We start from the raw sequence: 26,888 nt of genomic DNA, 5'->3' as shown, positions 1-26,888 counted from the left end.
ATGTTCCAGATAAAAGAAGGCCAAACAGACATAACTAAATGCAGCCCCAGTTCCACACAAACCTATACTAGGGGGGGAAATGCTTACAAAGGATAAAATTGGAATGTAAGTGGCAGATTAATTAAAATATGTAAATGTAAAATTTACTAGCATTGATACCTGTGCTAATTTTAAGTAAGATAATATGACTTTCTTAGGAAATATACCTTGAAGTACTTAGAGATTAAAGCCATGGGTATGTAAATCATCCTCAAATGGTTCAGAAATAAATGTATCTCTCTCTCTCTCTCTCCTCGTGTGTGTGTGTGTGTGTGTGTGTGTGTGCGCGCGCACAGAGAGAGATTGGGATGGAGAGCTCTCAATAATTATTTACACAATAAGTGAAGTATCTCAGAAGGCATAACAACTGGTATTTTGGATGATGAAAACTTAGAAAAATCATGGCATTTAAAGGTGTGAGGTAAAGACAAGAGATAAAATAAATGTGTCATTCATAATTAACACAGATTTAAATTTTCTAGCACTTTCAGATTCTTTGTGCCATATGTGTTGACTTCTGGGTCTTCCAAGAGTAATTATAACTACAATAATAATAACTAATATTCTACAATCCACTAGTTTTGACAACATACAAATTGAATTTGTTATCCAATTATGGGGCTATAATTTTGGTTTTATAAGGTATATAAAAATTTAAATGAAAATTCAATGTATGCTTATATGCCTAAATTTGACAAATTCTAACATTTCTATCAAAAACTTGAATATTCAGATATTAAAATAACACAATTCTCTCTTTTGTGGTGTAAATTATTCTTCCGATTTGAATTATTGCAAAATTCATATTTATACCTTACATTATAAATTCAATATATGGCACCTAAATTAGGATAATGATATATTCATGGATAGGGGAACAACTTTCCCTTTGTGCAATGGTTGATTAATAGTCGTTTCAGAAAGAAGCGTAAGCAGTGTGAGATAAAATAACAAAGCCTGGAGCAGAACAAAAGCAGTATCATCTACTACTATGTTTTCCATTCTCCACGATAGCTTGTTTTTGTCAAACGCAAGCAAGTAGATTTCAACCATCCTGGAGAAAGTTACGCTGTCCACTCCACTCAAAACTTTCTTTGCCATAATTATATGTGCATATTTTTATGTCCCACCCTCAGATTCTCATGGATGTGGACTGTAGTTAGACTCAGAAATGACTTCAGACTCTTCTTGTCCTACAACAGGTATAAAAACATCTGTTTATCACTTGAGAGTGCTTTAAGAAATAAAATATTTCTGGCATTTTTTTTTATGACCTAAGATAGTCCATAATTTTTTCCCAGTGTTTAGTCCTATAGCTCTGACTTTTTAATAAAAAGTACTGTGGCCATTGACTCAAAAGCAAAAATGCATGTTCCAATCACTCCAAAACGTCAGATAAAATCTAATTTAATCACAAGGCTATTGTATCACTTCCCTGTTGTTGCACAGCACCTTATCACAAACTTAATAGCTTGTCACTTCCGGGTCACAAGCTCTAAGGTTTTCAGTGCTGAAGACAAGAAAGGGTCATGGTCCTAAGGTAGGCCAGCTACGTTATTATTTCCTCAAACTCTTTCCACTTACACAGCAGACAAATCACCCTGTTTTCAGTTCAGAAAAGGACTCAAGAGTATTGCACAAGCTCAAAAAAAACTGCTCAAGATAGTATTGCTGGTATGCAGCAGAGAAGACTCTCAAACTCGCTTGTCTCACTTCAGTGTAGTGCTAGTTCCTTTATGTGGGCTACTTCTTTCTTTAGGTGTGTGTTTCTTTTCTTAATTGAAGAAGAAAATATCGAAGGCAATTCATTATGCAGCATGGAATTAGCTAAAGCTTTACCATTAAGGTTACACCATTCATTGGGTTTAAATGAAGAGGAGTTGTCAGATACATCCTAAAATCCGTCAGTTACCATGCATCCTGTTACTATTCATTCCTACACAGAGGGATATCTAAAATCCTCTTGGTAAGTAAGGATTTCAATATCTTTCATTGTATAAAATTTTAAATTTATAGTGGGACTAATACTGTACAAAGTGTCTGAGCTCTGAGAGCCAGATCCTTAAATCCAGATAAAGAGGACACTTACCCAATGCACGTTTTTTTCTTTTTTTTCTCCCTGAGTAGCAACAGCTGCCCCATAAAAGATAAGTAAAATCATCTGACATATAAGACCTGTAGATGAATGGAAGTTAAACTACTCAGACCAGGTTTTTAAAATGTATGATGCATTGTCATAGTGTATATAAATTTATTCAAATTATTTTTATGATATATTATCATAAAAGCAGAATTAAAATCCTAATAAAGATCTTAAGGAACAAGGCAGACAAACACGTCATGCTGGATACCTAAATTGTAAGAAGAAAAATAGGGAAAAGTTTAAAAAATATTTCGTTAAGAAAAAAATATCAGAATATAAAGTTTCAGGCAGGTAGCATTATTAGCCAGTAGAATCTTTTGCTGTAGGTTTAAAGTTTTAAAAGTACATTTATTTGCATTTCATTTTTGTTATTTTATTGTTTAATGCCTGAAAAAAGTCAGGAGCACAATTGTTTGTTTGTTCAATGGAAAAGTTGAATATTCAGTTGACTCCAGATGGAAAGAGGAAAAAGTGTAGACCTTTCGATTTTAGAAATCTTTTTCATATGTTTCAAAATACTAAATCCCAGCTTAGTGGAAGCCATATTCTCCATGTTAAAACTTTTTTCCTGAAATTAAAAACATATAAGGGAAAAAAAAAAATCAGGGTTTAAGCAGCAGATTATATGGAACAGTGACCAGAACCTCCTCTGCAGTTCATTCTAAATAGCAATGGAGACATGACTGGGGCTCAGGCATTATACCATTGTCATCACAGTCTCTGGGCACCACCTGCACCTGGGAAATACCAGCAAACTGGATGCATGCAGTTGTGCTTTTAGACTTCCCTCCTTGTTTTTACAGGACATTTCCATCTGTCTCCTCCCTTCCCCACCTCCACTACTTTATTCATTCTTCTCTTCAGCCCACCACACCCTCCCCACAGGGCTGTTAGGGTTTTGTTTGGGATAAGGCCCTGTAGAGACAGCCCAAGTGCTAAGGATGCACCCCCTGACCCCAGCTTTGTCAGAGCACTCTCCAGGGCAGCTCATGGGGGTCAGGGAACTTCTTTACATTCCAGCACTGCTCTTTGCCATCTGTGTGACTTTACCCCTCCATTTACTCTTCTGAATACTGAAGATATTTAACAGAAGCATCATGCAGCACCTTCCATTTCTAATAGCTCCAAGTCCAATGCCTCTAAGAACAACAAGACTTGGAAGTGCAAAAGCATAAAGCTAATGGTGGTGTTCCCAGGGACAGATGAATTCTAGGCCTTTGTTATTCCAGAGCAGAAGGAAAAACCCTGAAATAGAAGAAGGGACGGGTAGAGGAGACCTAAACCACAATATGGCATAACCATTCCAACAGTGCAGGGCGACTTGGAGAGGAAGAAGCAAAAGACATGAGACAGAGCAGGCAATTAGGCAGTTTAGAAAGTCTAAGAGATTGGCTTGGAAAAAATACTTCTAGTGCAGAGGAGGAAAATAGTGTGAGATGTTGCCAATATATATGAAGTGATACCCGGAGTTTGAAGTGCCTTGCACTTGTTTATGCATCAAAGAAATACCATGTATTTAGTGCCCAGCATTGGTGAAGGTCCAGGAACACAGGTGCTTTCATAATAATGCCTCCTCACTCTCAAAGGACTATAACAAAATGCTATGATTTCACAACACAGGGTCCTTTCCTGGCTGAAACATATGCAAATGCATCTGCATTAATATGAATACCAACTAACCAGAACAATGGCTAGAAAGGCATTTTCTGCCTGTTCTGAGCCTCATACTTGATGATACTTTAGGGATAGAAAGGTCAAAGTTATTATTGCAGCATAGTCAGTTCTGATGGGGCTGTGTTCATTTGTGAGTCAGCCCAGCAGGCTATCCTATACAAAGAAATCCTCCTGCTTACCTTTTTGGCACTAGAATCCTCCAGTAGGCACAATTGTACTAGAATACAATCACCAATACTTGTGATTCGCTTATTATTTTCAGAACTACATAGAGACCACTTGAGTAGATGTTAAAGAGAAGAAATTATTAGTGACTCCTTGGCATCTATAAATCCAATATAGGAAATTTTAATAATTTAAGCTGTTTTTTTGCAAAACTGTCAGGTTGTGATACATTAAGTTTAGAAGCCTTAATTCCCTTTCCAAAATAAAAGAAACATATTTTTCCTGCAATCTACTTACTACAGTGAAGAAAAGAATAAAACTTCCCAATTCCCCACCTCCATTACCTATCATTCACTCTAGCAATTAGAAATGACAAAAATGTTCAGTTATTTCCGTCAACCATTCCCACCTCTTGAGATGAGCTTGCACACAATTCTCTCTTAAATCAATTTGCTTTACATTACAGAGGGTGTTTTCCTTGGCACTGCAAAATTCATTGTGGAAGTCTCCTAAATAGCATGTCTTCTCACAAATCCCTTTGGCCACCTTTATCATAATAACCTTACTAAACTCAGTAGGTGAAAAATAACCTCTGCTAAATCTCCACATTAACATATGTGCATGCTGGGTAACCATATTGATGTATGGCTCATATGTAACACTTCAGAAAAATAGTGCAGCTGTATCTTTCCATAATAAACATCCAAGAATATGGAGAGAATTTCATTTCAGTCGGTGTTGCCTTGAAAATCTCCCAAGGAGATTGATAACATGTAACTGAAGACTAAATTATTAATTGTTGTCATGGGCTAAAATAAAATGTGAAATCAGGATGAAAGCCCACAGTGAAACCGAGTTTACAGGGCGTCTTACAAAATTATGAAAAACAGAAATACAGCATCAATAATTCAACACTATGGTAGATTACATGTGCAACCCATACCAGCAAGAAAAAATCACACCCAGTTTCTGGCTTTTAGGGTTTTAGGAAAGCAAGTTATTCTTTTTTAAATTGGAAAAGACAGCAGGGATATGTCCAGCTTAATCTTTCTCCTTTCACCCTGGAATGAAGGAGGACAAGATAGAAGAAGCAGAGAATGTACAAAACACTGAGATGGTCATTTTTATATTTCAAGAGGGCATTGGCTCTGTTAGAAGTCAGATAGAAAGACAAAAAGGTACAGAAAATTCTGGCTGTCTACCCAGAAATAGAAATAGTCATTTTATCAGAAATAATACAATTGTTTGTGGATATTTATTTATTAGTGTTAGAGTCTCGCTCTGTCTGTTGCCCAGGCTGGTGTGCAATGGCCACAATATCAGCTCGCTGAAACCTCTGCCTCCCGAGTTCAAGGGATTCTCTTGCCTCAGCCTCCCAAGTAGCTGGGATTAGAGGCATGTGCCACCATGCCACACTTATTTTTTGTGTGTGTGTGTTTAGTAGAGACGGGATTTTGCCATGTTGCCCAGGCTGGTCTCGAACTCCTGAGCTCTGGGAATCTGCCCGTCAAGGCCTCCCAAAGTGCTAGGATCACAGGCATGAGCCACTGTGCTCAGCCAGTTTGTGGATCTTCAGAGTAGAAGAAGACTGTGAGAAGTGGTTAGCAAGGACCCCTTATGTATTAACACAAATATCAAATATAAATATGAACATAAACATGTCTTCCTAAACATCCAAGGCTACTAGGTACTTATGTTCTTTCCCACTGTCTGATTACACTGAGGGTTGGGACCTGATGTCCTGTGGCAGCAAAGTCGAAAGCAGTGCAGCTTTGGTCTTCTACTAAACCAGCTACTTCTCTACTGAGGGCTTCACCATAATTCCCCCAGCACTAAACAGTGCCAGGGCCCAGAAACCACTTTCTTTCACCTCCTGTGGACAAAGCCACAGAGAGCAAGTGGGTCAGAAACACAGTGAGAGTAATTTCTTCCGCTCACAGCTGGTGCATGCTGGCTGAATATCTGTACACGAGTTTTGTATCGACATGCAGCACAGCTGGGCTCTGGGCCCCTTCCGAAGTGACAGTCTTGGTGATCTCACCGCCTTCACTCATCAGCTCTGTTCATGCTGCAAGGTCAGTAGCCTCACGCTCCCTGGAATTAGAAATTCTGCCCTAGCCTCTTCTTGTTTTATATATGCCTCAGACGTGTTCTGCACCATCTCCAAAACTGTAAACTCATTTTAAGGCAGACTTCTACCAGAGCCACTGGAATTATATTCTCATTAAATGAATGCTGAATACATGGCTACAGCCCCTTCAGAAGCCTTAGCTCTATTATCTTATTTTGTTGCCATGATATGGGAAACTCGAGGGACCACAATCAGAGGGTGATTAGTAGTGGTTTACCCTCTCTGATTTCAGTTTCTGCCTCTGTGAGATGGAGGAGGTTGAACTGGATACTTCCCAGGTCCTTCCTGAGCTATTCTCCTAGTTACTATGCCCAGAGGCATTCTGGAATGATTTGGGTTCCTGTGACAAGAGGCCAGAGAGCCAAGAGCATATTTTTCCAATAGGTTAAAGAAATTCTATATAGTAGATGTGTTTCTGTATCCATCCATACAGCACTTACTATGGACTGATGTTCCAAGTACCTAACAAAATTTAACCTATTTATATTTTTATTTGCAGATGCCGAAGATACAAGGGATGAAAGTAAAAGCCACAAATCATATCCAGCTGGTTCTGTTTCACCTAAATGGTCTTCTAAGAGGTTCAAATTTGAATGACACTGGATAAAATCCAGCCCTCCAGTGGAGCCCATTCCCCACCACCTAGTAATCATTTCCTGCCTGGTTCCTGTGTGTGTCTGTGATGAGAAAGTATCTTCTGGGCACCTGGAAAGGAGTAGTGTAGGAGGATCTGACACAGTTTCTTACTAATAACTGCAGTATTTTCTTATTTTGCTTAGTGATATGGGAAATGAAACAAGGAGAATAAGGGATGGTGCTGTGGACAGTAACCAGGTCCAGAGACCAGGTTGAGACCAGCGAGGGAGACTAGAGTTTCAACAAAGTATGCTCAGAAGTCATGTGCCTGATCAGTTTCTGTTTTTTACATAATAGAATGGAAATATAAGGGACCACAGCTACAAAAAGAGAAGTTCCAACGTCAGCCGCAGAACAGAAGTGAAGTCACTGTGAAGGAAATAGTACAGTTTATTCAATGCTATAGAAGCCATTAAGCATGATGACTTTAAGGAAGTCAGTATCATTCATGAATGAGGATTTTGACCAGGAGTGTGTAAATGGCACCCACCAATGAGGAGGTGGAAGACTGCATACCTTCCACCTAATGTATGCATTGAAATGGGGTATGTTACAAAGGGGTATAAAAGAGTGCTGATTTGGAAGAATGAACAGGGAGCTAGGATAGTGCCAACCCTTCTTTTGACCCCGGTAGTTCATGGCAAATGGAAGAAAGAACAACCTTCTAATGAAGAGCTGGTAGCAGTCACTTGTAACACAGTATAGACTGTAGAGACTGTGCTTCTTCTCTGAAGATATTTGCAAATTACATTTAAGCCCTCTTTAGATCATGAAAGCAAGTAGGTTGTCTGTTGCGAATGGCAGCAAACCTGAAAATGCATCACTTGCACGATTCTGGAGACTCCCTTCCTGTTGGCCTCCAGAGCACTCTGGCCTCGTTTTCTTCACATCCTTGGAGCCTTTCCTGCTCACTCTACTTTGGATAATTCTCTTCATTTTCCCACAGTCAAATGTTGGGCTTTTCCAGAGATTTTCCAAAGCTTTGTTGTCAGTAGCCCAGTACAGGTTTTTGTCTTTGCAATGCAAAAGAATTTGAAAGTGAGACTACATTGAAAGTATAGAAGCTTTATTGTGGAGCAGAAGCAGGCATACACTCAGGAGAGGAGTGTGTGTGTGTGCTCAAACGAATGAGCGTGCACAACATGGTCAGGGCTCAGACACTATATGGGTAAGCATAATTAAGTCACAGAGTATTCTATAATAAGGGGAAGGATTTTCTGGGAAATGGGTAGGCAATTTCCAGAATCGGGGGGTGCCACCCTTTTCTTGACTAAATGTGGTCAATCTGGTCACGGCATTAGGTGCATGATAAAAGTGAGAGGCTTCCCCATGGAAGTTTTATGGTAATAGTGTCATACATTTTCTGATAAAAGGGTCAGCAGTAGATCAAGATTTTGGCCATTTTGAATTTAATCAGTTGTGGTCAGTTGCATCTTCGCTACAATCTTACTTGTGCCTAAAGCAGGATGATAGCAATCTCTCTACATTGTTACAACCTGTTGTAATAGTTCCTTTCTACTAGAGGGCAGGTCCTTGTGCTCACCTGTTTGGCCCAGTTTGTTTTGCTTTTAGCCACCTGCAAGTAATCCTGCTTGTTCCCCCTCTAACTTCTTGCCACAGCTTTCTCTTCCTACTCCAGCCTGGTAGTATCATCTATTCCTGTGGCTTCACCCACCTGCCAATGACATCCAAAGGCATCTATGATCCCTAGTTCTCCAGACCCATGGGTCCAGCATCACCATGTAAATTCTTAATTTTGTATTACTTTTTTCTGGAGGACACATCCCCAAAGTTATAGAAACTTCTGAGCCTATAAAACCTGAATCAGTTCTTTCTCTCCTTAGTGCTGGTCTCCCTCCTATGCAGCAAATCACCCCTTCCTATTAATCTTGTTCCCCAAATCTCTCTCAAATGCAAGAGGAATTGATCTCTGTGGCTACTGCTATATGTCAGGCTCTCGTAATTCCTCCTAGAGTTGCTGCTAAAAGCCCAAAACCTGAGTCTCCATACCTCATCCTGTCCCCTTCAATCCCATTCTCCACACCAAAGGTACCGTGAGTTTTCTGAAATTGAAATCTGCCCATATCATTCCTCTAATAAAAATTATTTAATCCTTTTGGTCTTCAATATTGAATTTAATGCCTTCACATAAAATACAAGGCCTTTGATGATCCAGGCATCGTCCATCTCTTGCCGCTCTAGACACATCAGAAAACCTCAATTCCTTGTAGTTCTATAAACATACCATGCCCTCTCACACCTCCAGGCAGTGCTTACGCTGGCCTTGCCTGGTGCATCCTCACCCTCCCGGAACTGAACATGCCATCTGCCAAGTCCTGTGGCCCTACTCATCTTTCAGTGACTCAGCTCAGACACCAAACCCTTCAGAAAGCTTACCTCACTTCCCCATCTCCTAACACAAGCACCCTCTATCTGAAAGTATGTGCATTTTTTAACCCTTATTATTTATGAACATGTTTTAATAATTCTGTGTAATTGTCTGCTTACCTGTCCACTCCCCCACAGCACTGTGATCTTCTGGGAAGCGGCCTTTTTCTTTTGTGCGTCTTCAGCACCTGACAAACTTTGGGAGGCAGTTTGGAACTTTATAAATGTCAGTTCAATGGACTAAATGGAAAGAAACGGATGGAGAAAGACGCAAGCCACACGGTGTCTCTTCAAACTTTTTGCTTAATTCAGCTTTTTTATAAATACAAGGACAACTCTTACCTGTTGTAACAGTGTCTGGAGGGATTCAATGCTTAGTGGATGGCAGAGAACATTCTAGTAGTTATCCCAGATGCTAGCATTGTAGTCTGCTATAGGACCAAAAGTGGCATTAGTACATACATCTTCCTGCATGGTCAAAGACCCTACTTTAGCCAGGATGAAATTCAACACAACAATTTCCTCTTAAAAAGTGCAAACATGGAGTCTGCTCAGGCCAGTTTTCTGGAAAATCACACTTCTTTTCAGGAAAGAAGGGAGAAAAAGAGGAGTAACCAGCCAGATTGAGTACTATAATACCATATTAGTTACTGGCTATTGAGGACTTGAAATGCTAGCCATCTGAATGCAAAATATTTCATTAATAATTGTATTATTGATTACATGTTGAATTTTTCATATTTTTGATATATTGGGTTAAAGGAAATACTTTGTTAAAAGTAATTTCACCTTTTATGTTACTTATTTCAATGTTGCTTTATAAAACTTTAAAAATACATATGTAGCTCCCAATATATTTCTGTGGAATAGTGCTGATTTAAGAGCTAGAAAACATACTTTTGCTACTATGCTATTTCTATCTTTGGTAGCAAAGCTTTGGAGTTTATGACAATGCATTCCTCTTCATTCAAAGAAGCCTTATTCTGGGCACTTTTCCAATTGAACTCAACCAAACTGTCCTCATTCAAAACAGTGCCATCTACTGAGAGAAAACAGTAACAGCTTTGAAAAAAACCGCTATTTGAGTCTGGGCATGGGAATTTCTCTCCTGCTCATATTTACAATTAAACAAAAATACAGCAATCCCAGAGTAAGATCACTGTATCAGTTGCCACATTTCAACCTCTGATGGTTGCATACATGCATCTGCCTTCTTTTTATGTCTCTTTATTTTAAACAGCACAGGACAGCCAAAGGCATGGCCAGTCCCCAGCTCAGACCACCTGGGCAGGCTGCATGACTGGTTGACGATGAAGGGAGAGATGGCGGTCCCAGGCATTTTCTGTAAGAGGCACTATTTCTTAGTTGTGCATTCTCTGTCCTGAGCAGACCCTCCTTTGGGGCATTATAGTGCTTGGAGCCTGCCTCTCTGGCTTGAGATAATTTTTAATGCTTCCAAGTGAAGTCTCCAAATCAATTTTTACTCTTGAACACATTCTAAACATCTTTAACCTTAACTGCAATTTCTTAATGACCCCTTTGGAGCCTTTTCCTATAGCACAGTAGCACATCTGCCCTGGAGGGCAGGGGGACAGAGGAATAGGGAGAAGGCGGTCTTTTGATAGAGACATTTTGAGACTACCCACCTTCCTCCTCGAGCACTTTCAAAACAATACTCAGAACAGAAGAGACTCTACATCACTCTTTGGAAATATATTTTCAGAAATTGCATCCGCTTTTAATTTTTCAGTGGCAAAAACACTTTCCATTGACAACATTCCATCTCTTAAAAGAGAATTACTAGTTAAAAATAACCAGATTGGTCTTATTAATAAAAAATTAATGCTAGCCATCTTGGTTAATTATATATGGATACCTGTGTGTGTGTGTATGTATGTGTGCAAACATGGCTGTGCACACACACATACACACACACTCCTTTTCACTCCCATCAACATGAAGCATTTCATTCTGTGAAATGGATGTGAAATCGATGCTTTCTGTGAAAGCATTTCATTCTGTGAAATCATTACAGATGATTTTGCTAATTCCCGTCTTTACAATTTTCTGCATTTCTAAATTTTCCACAATTAACGTGATGAACGTGTATTACGTTTGCAATTTTAAAAAACCAAAAAATAAAGTAGAAGAAAGAAAAAACAGAAGGAAGAAGTAGGGAGAGAAGAATGAGAGAGAGGTGGAGCAGAGACAGAGAGGGGAGCAGATAGAAAGAGGGAAGGAGGAAAAGAGAGAGAGCACACTCAGCGAACTGCTAGCTCAAGCCTACACTAGTCAGAATGGGAAGTCAGTCATCCTGAAAGCCCTTCTCTCAGACAGCTTAGAGGAAGCATTTAGGAAAATTCTGTAATGCACTTACATGCCATGCATCTGCTCTCTTACATCACCACTAAAGACATTGTCCCCAGAAGGAATGGGTAGTAGTGTATGCAGAAAAGATTATTATTTTTCTTTATACTCATTCAAAACAAAGGCTGTTTAGTAGCTTCTACTATTGCCAAATATAAGGTCTACCCAGGAGCTCTTTTTTGGGCATTGATTTTAATGTTGCTTCTCCAGCTCGGCCTCTGGACGCTCGAAGGTAATAATTTTTTTAAAAGACAACCACAAAATTAATATCCGAGCTCTGCATGGTTTCTTCCTAGAAGGAGGCATACAGGGATGGTCGTATGGTCAGTGAAAATCAATACTTTCAAGAACAATATTGACCTGCTAACAAGTGAACAGCATTTCTAGGAGAAAGCAGGGTGCTCTCAAAATTCAAGCTGCATGCGTGTGTTTCAGGTTTTTAAAAAGGCACTTAATGTTACAATCCTTACCATGCACCACGACCTGCTGCCTCTGGACTAGCTACATCAATATGAAGGACAAATTGACACCCCGAATGGCCAGTGACAGTCTCTCCAAACCCAGGATCAGACCTGTGGAAAGAGCACCAATTTATGCTGATTGATGGCCTTTTGTCACTCTGTCTTAGAGGCTGTGACCGTTTGAAACTTCAAAATGGATGAAGTCAAACAGAACAGGCACTCCTGTTCAATGAAGCAGAGAGACAGGACCAAGGAGCCAACCATTCTGTCAAAAAAGAAAATGTTCTGCCCAGAATAATCCGTCAGGGTTTCAAACCTTCTGACACTTTTCATATCCAGTGCATACAAAAATATCTATGATGAATGCAGACAAAACAACTGATTGTATTTCTTTTACATTAGTACATAAAACTTTAAAAAATAAATAATCCATGAAATGTTTTAACTCAGTAAGTACACTTGCAGATAATTATACTTTGAAGTATTTATTATAAATGCATATAATTTTTTTCTAAAATTAAGGGGCTTGATAGACTACTGTTTATAATTTCTTAAATAGGAAATTGGTTATAAATTATGACTAGTTAAAATAATGTAACAACATGAAATCACTAAAGATTACATTGTAGATTATTTAAAATATATACAAATAGTATATTAATTAGAAAAAATCCAAATTGATATCAATGTTATATCACATATATGTATTGATATATGTAAGATATATAGATTTTATAACATATAGACATAGAAATATATATATATAAACTATATGTACATCAAGAAAAAAAAGCACTGACATAATACATACAAAAATGTTAATAATGAACATCCCAATAGTGGAATTACAGATGAGGTTTTAGTTTTCCTATATATCTAGATTACCCCAAATTACCAAGTTAATACATAATGTTTATATGTGTACAAACGTTTGTAATTATAGTCTGTTAATTTCTGTTTCAGTATATACTTCTATTTATTGAAGATCAGGATCCCTACTAAGGTCTAAGAAATATCATATGTAAACATATCTCTTATTATAACAATACTTTCCATACCGAGGGTGGTCTGACCACCAAAGGGTTGTGGACTCACGCCCTTGTATAAATAAAATATTAACAGAGCTCTACTTGGGATTACAAAGCCGGTAAGGAAGGACACCTGTAATACTTGAACAGTATCAAAGAGAAGAGTTTATGAACATGACAATGCTCAAATAGATTTATACTATCAGTTACCATTAACAAGCAAATATCTCTCAACCACAATTTTATTAAAGATGAAAATTGGATACTTCTGGGAATATGATTTCCAAAAGGCATGAATTTAAAGAGATAGAAAAAAGAAGTAATTTAAGCATCGAGTTGGAAATTCCCTCAACACATATGTCTTTACCCCTTTATCCCAGTGGGCATGGCAGAAACAGAAATGCATAAAAATGCCTCAATTAATGTTGTCTCAATACAGTGGGGATGGGGGGAATTGGAAAGTTTACAGCTGTGGGAGCAATGCCTACCTTCAGTTATGTCCAGGAAGCAAAAAGATTTTCCTTGGTCAAAAAGTAACTTTACAAGTCTTAGACAAATTCCAAATAAAGTTTCATTTCTTGTTTCACTGATGAGAATTACAATGTATGAGTCTCCGAAATGTAAACTCGGGACATTGTACATTGTCTCTGATTTTTTAATGGATTGCTGGTTATTCTCCATTTGCATAGTTCTGTTCTAGATCATTTGCAATCTTTTCTATCTTTCTCTATTTCCTGGGAGGCTGATCTACACAAAGGACATCACCAGGGCTCCCTTGCTGGTTGATTTCCAATTGGTTTCAGCCAGCAAGTGATCACCAAAAGACCAGAAGACAGAAGACAGAGAGCAGGGCATTATTTCCTGCTTCCTCCTATACCATGCCTCTGGTAGCAGCCATGACCTTTCACAACTGCAGCTGCCTTCAGGTGGCCCTTCTTCCATGACTTCAGATCCCACAGCAGTTCCTCACGCCCCTCTGCTTTAGGGTTGTCAATCGCTTATTTGCCTATGAGTCTCTAGGTGTCTAATCACCGCTCCAAGGAATGGAAGATCTTGTTAATTAATACTCCTAACTATTATTTATTATTATATACATATATGTATACATATTTTAACATAGTATATATATTACTTATATATGATATTAATATATAAATCATGTAATGTATATTCTTATATAAATGGGAAAAGAATTATGGAACATATTCTCAAGGAAGACACTGTACATATATGTGTGTGTGTGTGTGTGTGTATGCATAGAGAGAAAGAACAAGAAACATGGATGTACTACCTCAAAAATTTGGGATTTGTTGTTTAGCTCACATAGCTGGGAGTAGCTCTAAGGGTTTGGTTGTTTGATTAGTTGAAGCCTGCATCTATGGTGGCCTATAAGCAGAGTTGAGAGGGAAGCTTCCTTAGCATATTGTAAATAAAGGAAACTGGAGGCTTAAGTAGATGGACATGGGAGAGTGGACCTCTCATGTGCAACACACTTAGCTACCTCCTAACCTGACCCCATAGCAAAGCAAAGAGAAACAGATTGGCGAGAATCTTCCAGCATCTCTGAAGAGCTCTCGGTGAGTATTCTATGTAGCCTTGAAATGATGAGAGATTTTGCCATTGATCTGGCTGTTCTGATTTCAATAGAAATGATGCTATTTCAGGGTGGCAGGGATCCAGTGGTGGGGCTTAATTATCAGAGACAAAGTTGGCCCAATTTCTGTGATAGACCACAGAGATGCAGTAGCAATCGGAGGGTATTGACACTTAGAAATCTGTGGAGGCTTATTACTGGCTTCCTATGAATAAAATAGATGGGTGGCCAAAAATGATATGACTTGATTAATATAATCCAGAAATCACTATCTCTGATGGAAAAAAAATATAACTTCATGGAGGTGCTGGTATAAATCCATAGCCAGATACCACACCTAAGCCAGTTTACAGATCCTGAGCCCCTGGAGTGAGGAGAGAGTCGGGGAACTATTGGGAGAGTATCCTGAAACTTGGCCTCAAGTATATGCTGTAAATCTCCCCAGTTCTTTCCCAGAGTAACCTGCAGCTATTTAAAGACGGACTATGTGAATGAGAGATGCCCAGACCTTCAGGGGGTTCTTAGATGTTAGCTCTGAATTGACACCAATCCTGAGAATACAATGGTTGAATGGTTACAGTGGGGATTTATGGAAAGAAACTCAATAAAGAGTCTATCTAAATTTGTCTCACAGTGGCCCTGTAGACTGCCAGATCTATTTTATGGTATGTCCATAAAATATGCATAAATGCATTTAGAACTGGCATTAGTCCCATGTGGATCCCCTGCACTCTGGAGTAAAGACTACCATGGTAGAAAGGGCCAAGTGGAGCCGTTGGACCTGCCTGCTCCACCTCGACAAACTGGTAAATCAAAAGCAATACTCTACTTCTGGGAGAAATAGCGTAGCTTAGTGATATCATAAAGGACTCTTAAAATGCAAGAATGGTGAATCCGAATGACACTTTAAGAATAGCTGTGATGGCTGGGTGCAGTGGCTTACGCCTGTAGTCCCTACACTTTGGGAGGCTGAAGTGGGCGGATCACCTGAGATCGGGAGTTCGAGACCAGCCCGACCAACATGGAAAAAAAAACCCATTTCTACTAAAAATACAAAATTAGCCAGACATCATGGCACATGCCTGTAATCCCAGCTACTTGGGAGGCTGAGACAGAAGAATTGCTTGAACCCGGGAGGCAGGGGTTGCAGTGAGCTGAGACTGTGCCATTGTACTCCAGCCTAGGTGACAGAGCCAGACTCCGTCTCAAAAAAGAAACAAAAAAAAAAAATAGCTGTGAGTTGTTATAAATTTAATCAAGCTGTGATTTAAATGTCATGTATTTATTGAAGAGACCAACACAACCCCTAGCACTTGGTATGCTAATATTTACTAGGAATACACTTTTCCCCCGACTCAATTAGTCAGTACAGGTAGAAGCGGTTTGCCTTCCTCTGGCAGAGATGGTAGTACATCCTTTTTGGCTAACTAGTCATTGGCTATGACAACTGTCCTCCGTTACCTTCTATAGTTGGCAGACCTTGATCATCTGATCCAGTATGGTGAGTAAATTATACAGATAGCAACAGGAAATACCAAATAGCCCAGTTATTTTATTGTAAGAGTGAGAAAAAAATAACACATGATAATTCAAAGGCATACTCATTAGCGAAGTTTCTAGAGATCAGCAGTCTTGGTTAAGCAGATTATAACTTCTAAAGTGAAAGAGTTGCTGCACTTAGCACTGACTATGAGAAATGTACATATTTGGATAGATTTACAGTTGAACTCCACAGGAATAGAGATGGCAGCTAGTATCAGGAGTATAGCTTGTGCAACTATCCTGAGACAGAAAAGAACTTGACTTGTACTAGGAATGGAGAAAAAAAACAGGATGACCATAGAGTAGGTAGCAGAAAGGAAGGTGAGTATGTGACGAAGTTGAAGGGTTAGGATAAACCTGGATCCCAGGCCTCACAGGCTGCAGTAAAGACTTTTAATTTGATTCTAAGTGCAACTGCAGAGTTCTAAGCTGGGAGTGGGAGTGAGTGGGTCTGATGCAATTTGATTTGTGTTTGTGAACAGTGAGTCTAGCTACAAAGAGAAGGATGGAAAGAAAAGATTAGGAAGATTAGAGGCACTAATATGACAGAGGAAACAAAGGACATAATAGTAGACTTGGTGTGTTGCCTTATTTATTGGTAAATTGTATAGGTGTGCTGCTATCATTAGCTAAAGTCTCAAGATAAGATATACTTAGAGTAGGAAGTGTCAGCAATAATGGATGTAACTAACCTTGCATTTCTAATTTATTAGAATGGCATCTTGTCAGAACTAACCAACTGTCATTAATTTTACCATGAGATGGCTGACACAGAACTCATACCAAGAGTGTAAGGGTCAATTTGACCACTTTCTTATCTTTTGCTTGTGCTTGAATTACCACTATTCAACTATGTTTTGCTTGTTTGTTTTTGCAGGATGTTTTAAGTTGTCATCTACTTTTTTAGGTTAGTTTAGGTAAAGGTGGTTACTATAACTCGCAAATCCATTTGACTGGTTCCAAAAAATCTTCCATAAGTCACTATTCACCAAAAGCAAATGGCATGACAGCTATGACAGCCCTACCAACATATAGGCCATGAGGAAGAATGCCAGCATTAAAGATAATAATGGCTAAGTTACTTTTGCTTAAACCAAAAGAAATGGAAATGAAAATTTCAGTATATTCTTCCTCCAACTCTAGGAATCTTCCATTCCCTGAAGTGCGCACATCCTGCTTTTGAGAAGACTGACTTAAACCAGAGGGATATTCAGTGGTAGGAAGTTAAGGAGAGTTTAGAATATTGAGCAGAGATGGGTTCCATTTCCAGACCTCCTGGGAAAAACCCAGGAGCACTGGACAAACTAAGTAATAAACTCCATCAATTATCCTAAATCTTCCCCAATTCCTCAAAGTTTAGGGGATAAAATCAAGAGCCTACTTTCCATCTTTTTTTAATACCAGGTGGCAACATAAATCCATCTAAAGCAAAACACGTAGTAAGATGCTCAGCTCACAATTATTTGGGCCTCACAGCAGCATTTGACGGAGAAAGGGACACAGTCCTACTTCTTAGAGTTATCCAGCTAATGCGAAGGTGGATTACTAGCTGGGCTTGAGAAGTTGCAAAGTAAAACACTAGAAAGCTAAATTTAAGTGAATAAACATTCTCCCACACTCAGTTTTTGTATTCAAAGAGAGACACTAGATAACCTACACTCTGAGGCAATCAGTTTCTGATAGCAAACAGTTGTTGCCATTTTTGAGTGCCTCCTCGGTAACAAATCGTGGACTCTACACTTTAGGTGTACAGACTAATTCTCACTACACCTCTGTAAGTCACATTCATCTCACTTTCTGCAGAAAGAGGGTTGAAGCGAAATGGTATAAGGTCATTATTTTGTCCAAAACATATTTGTTAATGTCTACTAGTTGACAGTACTTACTTATTCATTATTTTAAAAAGTAATATCAAGTGTATCTGTTAGCAACCATTATAAATCCAAGCAGAGATTCATTTAATGAGCAACCTGCCAGCACACAGGAATAAACAGCAGTGAGTCAAACTGGAACTGAGCTTTCTATTCCCTCTGGACCGTCAGTCGCACATTCTACAACATAATTATTGATGGAATCAGAAGTTTTGTATATCTTTCTTAGCACAGTCTCAGTATTCAGCCACATTCTCTATTTCTTCACTTGAAAAGGCCAGAACGGCCGGGCGCGGTGGCTCACACCTGTAATCCCAGCACTTTGGGAGGCCGAGGCGGGCGGATCACAAGGTCAGGAGATGGAGACCATCCTGGCTAACATGGTGAAACCCCATCTCTACTAAAAATACAAAGAATCAACCAGGCGTGGTGGTGGGCGCCTGTAGTCCCAGCTACTCAGGAGGCTGAGGCAGGAGAATGGCATGAACCTAGGAGGCAGAGCTTGTAGTGAGCCAAGATCGCGCCACTGCACTCCAGCCTGGGTGACAGAGCGAGACTCCATCTCAAAAAAAAAAAAGAAAAGGCCAAGACTAGATGGTTCTTGGACAAATGTTGTGAAAATCACCACACATTGGAGCCAAAGGCAAGACACAGAAAAACACAAGACACCAAAAGCGTGTGCGAAGCACTGTGAAAGACAGTGCAGGGGCTGCAAATGGCCCACACAGACCAGCCTTCCACTTGCTGGCCCTATGACCTTAACAAGACTTCTCCTCTTTCTCAATCTTGTTTTCTCATATAGAGGAAGTAATCACACATAATTTAGCAGTGACGTCAGGTTTAAAGAAATGAAAAAACAGCAGCATATAGAGGTTAAGAGAGTGCTCTGGAGACAAACATCTTGGACTTCTATCCTGAGCATTGCTCCCTACCTATGTGATCCTGGATTACTTAATCTTATACTTCTGTTTAAGTTCCTTAATCTATAAAATGGGCAATGAAAAAACAGTAGCATATAGAGGTTAAGAGAGTGCTCTGGAGACAAACATCTTGGACTTCTATCCTGAGCATTGCTCCCTACCCCTGTGATCCTGGGTTACTTAATCTTATCCTTCTGTTTAAGTTCCTTAATCTATAAAATGGGCAATGACATTACTCACCGTTAAGGTTCCATTGAGGATTACATGAGTAGAAACATGAAAACTCTTACTGCAGTGCCTGCCACATTGCTAACGTTCAGTAAATGTCAGCTGTGATGACATTAATGATGATGATGATGAAGATTCTGAGAAAGAGCAAGAATAATGATTATCATGTGTGAAGTGGTTAGAAGGCTGACAATATATGTAATTCTTCCCATAATCAATGATCCACATCCAAAATCCCTCCTTAAGATTGAAACTCCAATTTAAGCCTCAAAATTACCAATTTTAATTTGGCCCGATTACCCCAAATTGTGAAGATAATCCTGTAGAAGCCTAGCAATGTTTTCCAAGGACTATCGATGCCCTAAACCAGCTCATCTCAAACTTTTTATAAAATAATCAAACTATTTTATTCTTTTGTTGTGAGAGTGTTAGAAACCCAATGCTTTGGCTATAAAGTTTCATACAAAATAATCAAAACACTCCAGGAGCTACAATATCACCAGGCACTTTTATAGAGTTTGATGATGAGTGAGAAAGATCTGTCCAGAAAGACCTATGAAAAATCATTATTATATTACACTCAACAGCTTTCATGCACCACCTACAGATGCTCAGGGAGAAGGAAGTAACAGCTCTATGTAACACGATTTAAGCATTCCAGAGACTGTTGGCTTTGCCATGAAACATCAATTTCTTGGCACTCTCACCTTACTTTTTCATGTTGTTATATTTTTGGAGAAAAATAACAAAATAGTTGGACCAAACAATAATATTTCTCAAACAAATACACCTTCTGCCTTCTCTGGTGTATTTATGCTTACATGCTTGGAAGAGCCAATAGTCATTACTACATCCAGCCAATAATATTGAAACTGGGAATGTACTTGTATCTTTGCAATAAATCACAGAAGAGAGCTGCTCTCTTAGTAGTGAGACCTAAAGATGGTAAAATAAATAGATAACTTGTCTTCTGTGGGAAAACAAAAAGTGTGGGGATGTGTGTGACTTGGATACTACCAAAAGATCTCTACTTTTTCTTCTTTTTGTGTGTATATTCAGGCTTCCTTACATTTCTATCTCGATATGCAGAAATATATATTAATAGGTTGGAAAAATGGTCAGTGTAAACACAACAAAGAGTAGTAGTACTTTTCAAATATGCTTATGCATCAAAATTACCTGGAGCTTGTTTTCACGCAGATTCCTGTGCCTGACCCCAACAGTTTCTCATTCAACAGCCCTAAGACAAAACTGAGACCTTGTATTTCTAATCAGTTTCCACCCAGGTGAAGCTGATGCTGCTAGATCAGGGACCACCATTTGAGAATCAGTGATGGAGAAGAATGGTCCCCAACCTTACTTGGTATCACAGAACAAGTGTTCTGGTCTTAACACTTCTGTGTGACCCAAAGCACAATATTTAATCTCTGCAGAGTAGTTTCTCAAAGGTGAAATGAGGAGTTTGCATAAGATGAGCCTCAAGATTTTTTTCAACACCAATGAGCCATGAAGGCTAAGCTTTCTCTGTGCCTTGTAGCCTCTGAAAGGTACCAGATTGATTCAGGTGCTGTTCCTCCATCATGCACAGGGTTTCTGTCTTTGACTTGGTCTCCATCAATGGTTTGCAAAGGTTGTCAAAAGCAGCAAGGGAAGTTAAATAGATGGCATCCTATTTCTAAAAAGTAAAATGTTTACAATTTGATAGCTCTTCCTCCCATGCATAGTAGAGAGAATATACCATCGAATTTGGCTTCAAATGAACATCCTTCATAGTGTCTGTCTTAGTAGGAGAATTGACATAATAATAACAAAACTTAAAATTTATATTTATCAAACACTTACTATATGCCAAACACTATAAGGTCTTTATATACATGGTCATTTAGTCCTTATTGTAACCCCGTAGGGCATTCAATATTATTATATTCAATTCAGGCAGCAAAATGTACTTAGAATAGCCTTTCAATCCACTCGAAGTCACACATGGATCAAGAAGCAAAACAGAGATGCAAAATCAACCTAGTCCGATTTCAGATCTAGGGCCCCTGATCACGGTGAGAGTTTAAATGCTATTGCATTGGGGTGTGTTGAAATGAATGTCTGTGGCAAGTACAATGTTTCAATTTTTTAATGTTACTTTTGTTGAGGATCAAAATATGCCACCCCAACATAAACCACTTTGGCATAAGCGTTATTTTGAACTGGAGGCCAATGAGACCCAACAGACGCATGTGCCTTCCCGGCACAACCCTTATCTGAGTAAAAGCAGAAACTCCTGAGAAATGAGAACTTCCATCAATTCCTTTCACAAGGAAGTTTTCTGGCTACGAAAAGAACAAAACATCCACACTGAGATGGACCTGTACAAGCAAAGCTTACTCCATGAGTGCCCCCGTGTGTTAATCTTCCGCCTCGGAAGGCTAAAGGTCTTGTCACCACTACAAAGGCATTGCTCTTTGCTGGGATGCTATGTAAACCCAAGTTCTAACTATCCCTTTGTGCTACTCTTCACTAAGATTCCTCCTCGTACTCTGCACAGGATAATAATCTGAATAATCTGTTTTTCTCCTGCTACGCTGTCTTTTGTCAGTCTGATTTGCAGGGCCCCGGCAAATAACCTAAGACTGGTAAAGGAGAAAGACTTTTTTTTCCTCCCTTTCCTGTTCATGATATCTTAGGGACTGATAAGACAAGAAAGAAGTTAAGCCTCCCCCTCAAGCTATCCCCTGGACCACCAGGGCTTCTCCAACACTGTACATTCTTAGCAGGCATGCTGGAGGCTTTCCCCCATTCCAGGGGCTGCACAAAGTGCTTTCCTAGAATGAGACCCGTACTAACCTTCCCCAGGGGCTCACAGACATATAAGGCTGGCAGACACATCAATGATGAGCTACGATGGAAGCAGTATTGCATCAATAATTTTTCTCTCGAAAAGACCCCCATACAGTCTTCCCCATCTCGGTAAACAATAAATGTAAATGTTATTGCAATGTTTACAATATTTTCTACCTGTTTGATGTATGGTAACTGATGAAACCATTACAACCACACTGTAAAGAAATACTATCAGTAATTCCACTTTATAGATGAGGAAACTGATGCACAGAAAAGTAACTTGCCCGAGGCTGCAGGAAGTAAATAACAGAATCAGGAATTAAGCCGGCGCAGTCTGGCTCCAGGCTCATCATGCTAATACGCATGGCTCCCTTTCTAACTGGAAGCTGCATTCCAGATGGGCAGCCCCAAATGCTTGGCTCCTTCTCTTTTTCTTCCACCTTATTCCCGTTCAAATTCAAAACACATCTCACCTTCTCCTCCACTGCCTCCCTGGTCCAGGCACCACTGAACCTCACCTAGATTATAGTGATGGCTTTTCACTGGTCTCCCAGCTTCTGCCCTTGAGCCTCCATGGTCTATTCTACAACAACAAGAGTGACCTGGACCTGGGCTCCAAAACCTGTGATGCTGTATGAACTCAGGGTAAAAGCCAGTTCCTCACAGTGCCTCACAGTCTTTTCAGGGCCTCCAGGTGTTCATGCCTCACTGATGGCACATCCAGGGGGCTTGCATGATGACCTTGCATTGCTTACCTCAGCCTCCATACAGTCATAAGGCACAGACTTATCGATGGCACACAATCTTATCAGATCATGTATATGTTCTGCGAAAGCATTGTTAGATATGAATTTATTATAGAGCCCTAGCCATCATTAACAGAAGGCAATAATTTATAAATGATGGACGGACTACACAGTAGGAGGCCATACCCCAGAAGTCATCCCTCGAAGGATAACTGCCTAGAAGAGCTCCACAATCACTAACATCTATGTCTGGTATTTTGGCCACTGATACTTTGAGTTCATGTGCCGTAGAAACTGCTATAGACAATTCAAATGGTAGTGAGAGCATAGGCTTTGGGATCAGACTGCCAGGGACTGTATCTTAGCTCTGTCATTTATTGTAACCTTTGCCAAGTTACTTTACCTCTGCCTGCCCTAGTCTAATCATCTGGTAAGATAGCTGTCATGAAAGCCCTGGTCCACAATGTCACAGTGAGAAACGAATGGGTCAATACATGTAAAGTACTCACAACAGGGTCTAGTGTCTCCTCAAACCTCAAAAATGTAAGATATCATTATTAGTCTTATTATAGTATTGAGAGAATGTACTCACAGTCCTTAGTAGTCTTGTCTTGAAAATGATATTTCAAGGAAGTTCAAGTAATCAATGTGTACTCTAGTTAATATCACATCTTTGCACATGTGGCTAGAATGAATCATCTGTAGATTGCGAAGCTGAGAACCAGGCTCTGGAATAAGCCGTCTTCTCTAACATACTGCCACCAAGTGAGGGCCTGAGTGAGTGACAAGCTTGGATTCCTGTAGAACATTTTATCTCTTCTGAAAAAGAAACAGTATAGAACGAATCCAGTAAAATATTATGAAACTCAATTTTAATAAGTTTAGTTCCACTTGACAAAACAAATTCTGGGACTAAATTTCCTAGATTATTTCTTCAAATTTCTATATCTTATCACCTGTATGTATCCAGTAACAGCAATTATATGGATGTAGCAAATGACCTAAAAAGACTGTCTTGAAGCTAAACCCTGAAATTACATTTATTTTTAATGTTCAGAAACCCTGGATCCTGCCCTTTTATTTTATTCTTCTTTCCATCAAATGAGCCTGCCTTAGTCTGTTTAGGTTACTATAACGAAATACCATAGACTGGTGGGTTAGAAATGACAGAAATTTAATTCTCACCGTTCTGTACTGGGAAGTCCAAGATCAAGGCAACGACAGAGTCAGTGAGGGCCTCCTGCCTTCACGGACAGCAGCTTTGCCTCTGTAACCTCACATGGCAGAAGGGACTAACTAGTTCTCTAGGGGCTCTTTTATGAGGGCACTAATCTTATTCTTTCAGGCTCTGTTCTTAGGACCTAGTCATCTCCCCCTAACCCCTTCCTCTTAATATCTTCACCATGGGGGTTCAGACTTCATTTAACATTTGAATTTAAGGAGATACCAACAATCAGACTATAGAAGAGCCTAATGTCTTTACATCAAGGAAGTAAAAGTATTTATTTATTTATTCATTTATTTATGAGATGGAGTCTTGCTCTGTCACTCAAGCTGGAGTGCAGTGGCAGGATCTCGGCTCACTGCAACCTCTACCTCCTGGGTGAGGCGATTCTCCTGCCTCAGCCTCTGGAGTAGCTGGGACAATAGGTGCACACCACCATGCCAGCTAATTTTTTTTTTGGTATTTTTTAGTAGAGTTGAGGTTTTGCCATGTTGGCCAAGCTGGTCTCAAACCCCTGACATCAGGTCAGGCCTACCTTGGCCTCCCAAAGTGCTGGGATTATAGGCATGAGTCACCATACCCAGCCAGTAAAAGTATTTTAAATAAAAATAAAAAAGTTTAATGTTCATGTGTCTCTGAAAATAAAATAATAAACAGATAGTGATTCTGAATCTTTGCTGGTTTTATTTTACTCTACAGTTGTAACATTGTATTATTTATCATAAAAATCAATGGTTTATCATCGTAACCTTTTGTGAATAATAATTTGTTCTTTCTTAAACATTAAGATGAGTTAAACTCTAACCAGATTTCAATACTCAGGAAGACAACTTTATAGTTTTTTATTGTTTTCTCACATTTGCAAATATATTAGCTATATATGGGGACTGGGTTATGTATATGGCATTGCTAAAGTCATGTATCATTAAGGTTAACAGTAATTTACTGTAAAGACTGTAGTCAAATCCCCAAATTAAAAAGATTTTTAAACAGGAAGAAAGGAATAAATTTGAAATAAATGTAACTATGTCACAGTTTTAAGAGTTCTTTTACTATAGTAAATACTTTATATGAAGCAAATACAAAAACTTGTCCTTTGCAAATCTCTGTCCTGACCCAAGTTCTACTTTGAGGCCATATTCAGCATTTGGCCACATCTCTTAAAACAAATAAACTAAAATGAAAGAATAAGTGATTCAATGTCATAGTGCATTAGTGATTGACAAGACTTTCATTAAAGGTTTGGCTGAAAGATAAGTAAGATGGTGTACATTTCATTGTTGTGCACAATAATCATTTCATAAAAATCCATATTAGCTATTTCTATTCTTCCCATATGGTTCTCTTTTCTATCAGCTCTACTCTGAATTGCTTTCATTGGCTTTCCTTGATATTTCAAGATCTCTAAAATTTCCCCCGATTAACCCAAGCAAGCCACTCTGACTTCACGCTATTCCATTCAATGAAATAAAATTTCCTTTGAAGCAGTTTTGAAGCCATCTCTGGTTCCCAGCCATGTGGCTTTTTCCATCATTTAATGATCAGACTAAGTTAGATAGAGAAATTACTTACTGTGCTCTTCTGAAAATGAAATAAGTATTTTTAAATAATCATTCATAAACTTCTCCATTTCTTATAAACCAGGTAGTAACAAACAAGGTATTATTTTCCCCATTTTTCAGAGAAAAGATAGAAAGGTTATCCTGCCAAAGGATATGACACTACATATGATGAAATGGCTCACTGAAGCTCCATTCATTCTATTTATCATTGACAAAGCTGGTAAGATAAAAGCTACATATTCCAGGCTATCGTATAGCACGGAGTTTGCATGTAAATTTCATGCCACGAGTTAGATATATTCCCATGAGTTTAGGAAGGTGATGATGAGGCTGTTTCTCCTGATCAGCAAGTTCCTGGCAACATGAAGATATTCTTCAGCAATGTTTCAGGATCAGATAAAACACCAAAAAAATAAATAAAAAATAAAAAAAACAACAACAACTTTTGAAGACATTGGAAAGCTACTGAATCAACTGAGATTAAAAAAACTCTTCTAATGTTTCTCAGTGGGTGGTTGATCTACCACAAGTTACTCCATCATTATCAGAAGGAGACTTACAGAATGACACAAAACTAGCCCATCATGGGAACTACTTCAGGTGAAAATGCCACTGAGGATATTGCCAAAACTGTCTCTTATACACAGCAATCCAGAAAGTGGAAGTCAATGGTAGATCAATTGAAAATATACCGACTGAAGTACAAAGTGAAACAAGGCAAATACAGAAAAAGCATTAAGGCCAGAGGCAGTGGCTCACACCTGCAATCCCAGTACTTTGGGAGGCCAAGGTGGGAGGATCACATGAGCCCAGGAGTTTGAGACCAGCCTGGGCAACATGGATAAACCTCGTCTCTACAAAAAAATACAAAAAATTAGCTGGATGTGGTAGTGTACGCCTGTATTCCTAGCTACCCGGGAGGCTGAAGTGGGGGGATTGCTTGACCCTAGGAGGCAGAGGTTGCACTAAGCTGTGATAGTGCCACTGCACTCCAGCCTGGGCAACAGAGTGAGACCTTGTCTCAAAAAAAAAAAACTTCATTCTGTTTGGCATTCTGCAAATGCCAAGCAGAATGAACATAAACAAAAATATCTCTGTGGACATCATAACAAAACTACTGAAAACCAAAGGAAAGATCAAAATCTCAAAAACAACGTGGACAAATAGACATATTACCCTATTACCTTTTGACTTATCATCAGAAGCCAGAAGACAATGTAATTACATCTTAAAAGTGCTGATAAAAAATATCCAACAACCTGGGTTTCTATACCCAGCAAATAAAATCCTTCAAAACATGGAGGTGAAATAAAAATGTTTTGGAAAAACAAAA

At 39.1% G+C, this 26,888-nt stretch overlaps 1 long non-coding RNA gene across 1 annotated transcript; it reads right to left on the bottom strand.

Annotated features, from left to right (window-relative positions):
- Positions 1-7,779: 7,779 nt before the first annotated feature.
- LOC112605195 lies at positions 7,780-23,589 on the bottom strand. Its single transcript, XR_003115372.1, has 4 exons — positions 23,361-23,589; positions 19,200-19,324; positions 9,519-9,607; positions 7,780-7,801 (listed from the first exon to the last, which is right to left on the bottom strand). It is a non-coding gene; the product is annotated as an uncharacterized LOC112605195 (long non-coding RNA).
- Between the last annotated feature and the right edge of the window lie 3,299 nt (positions 23,590-26,888).

This window comes from Theropithecus gelada, chromosome 13 (assembly GCF_003255815.1).
Source record: "Theropithecus gelada isolate Dixy chromosome 13, Tgel_1.0, whole genome shotgun sequence".
In the NCBI taxonomy this organism is placed as follows: Eukaryota; Metazoa; Chordata; class Mammalia; order Primates; family Cercopithecidae; genus Theropithecus; species Theropithecus gelada.
This window is presented reverse-complemented; position numbering and strand designations above follow the sequence as displayed.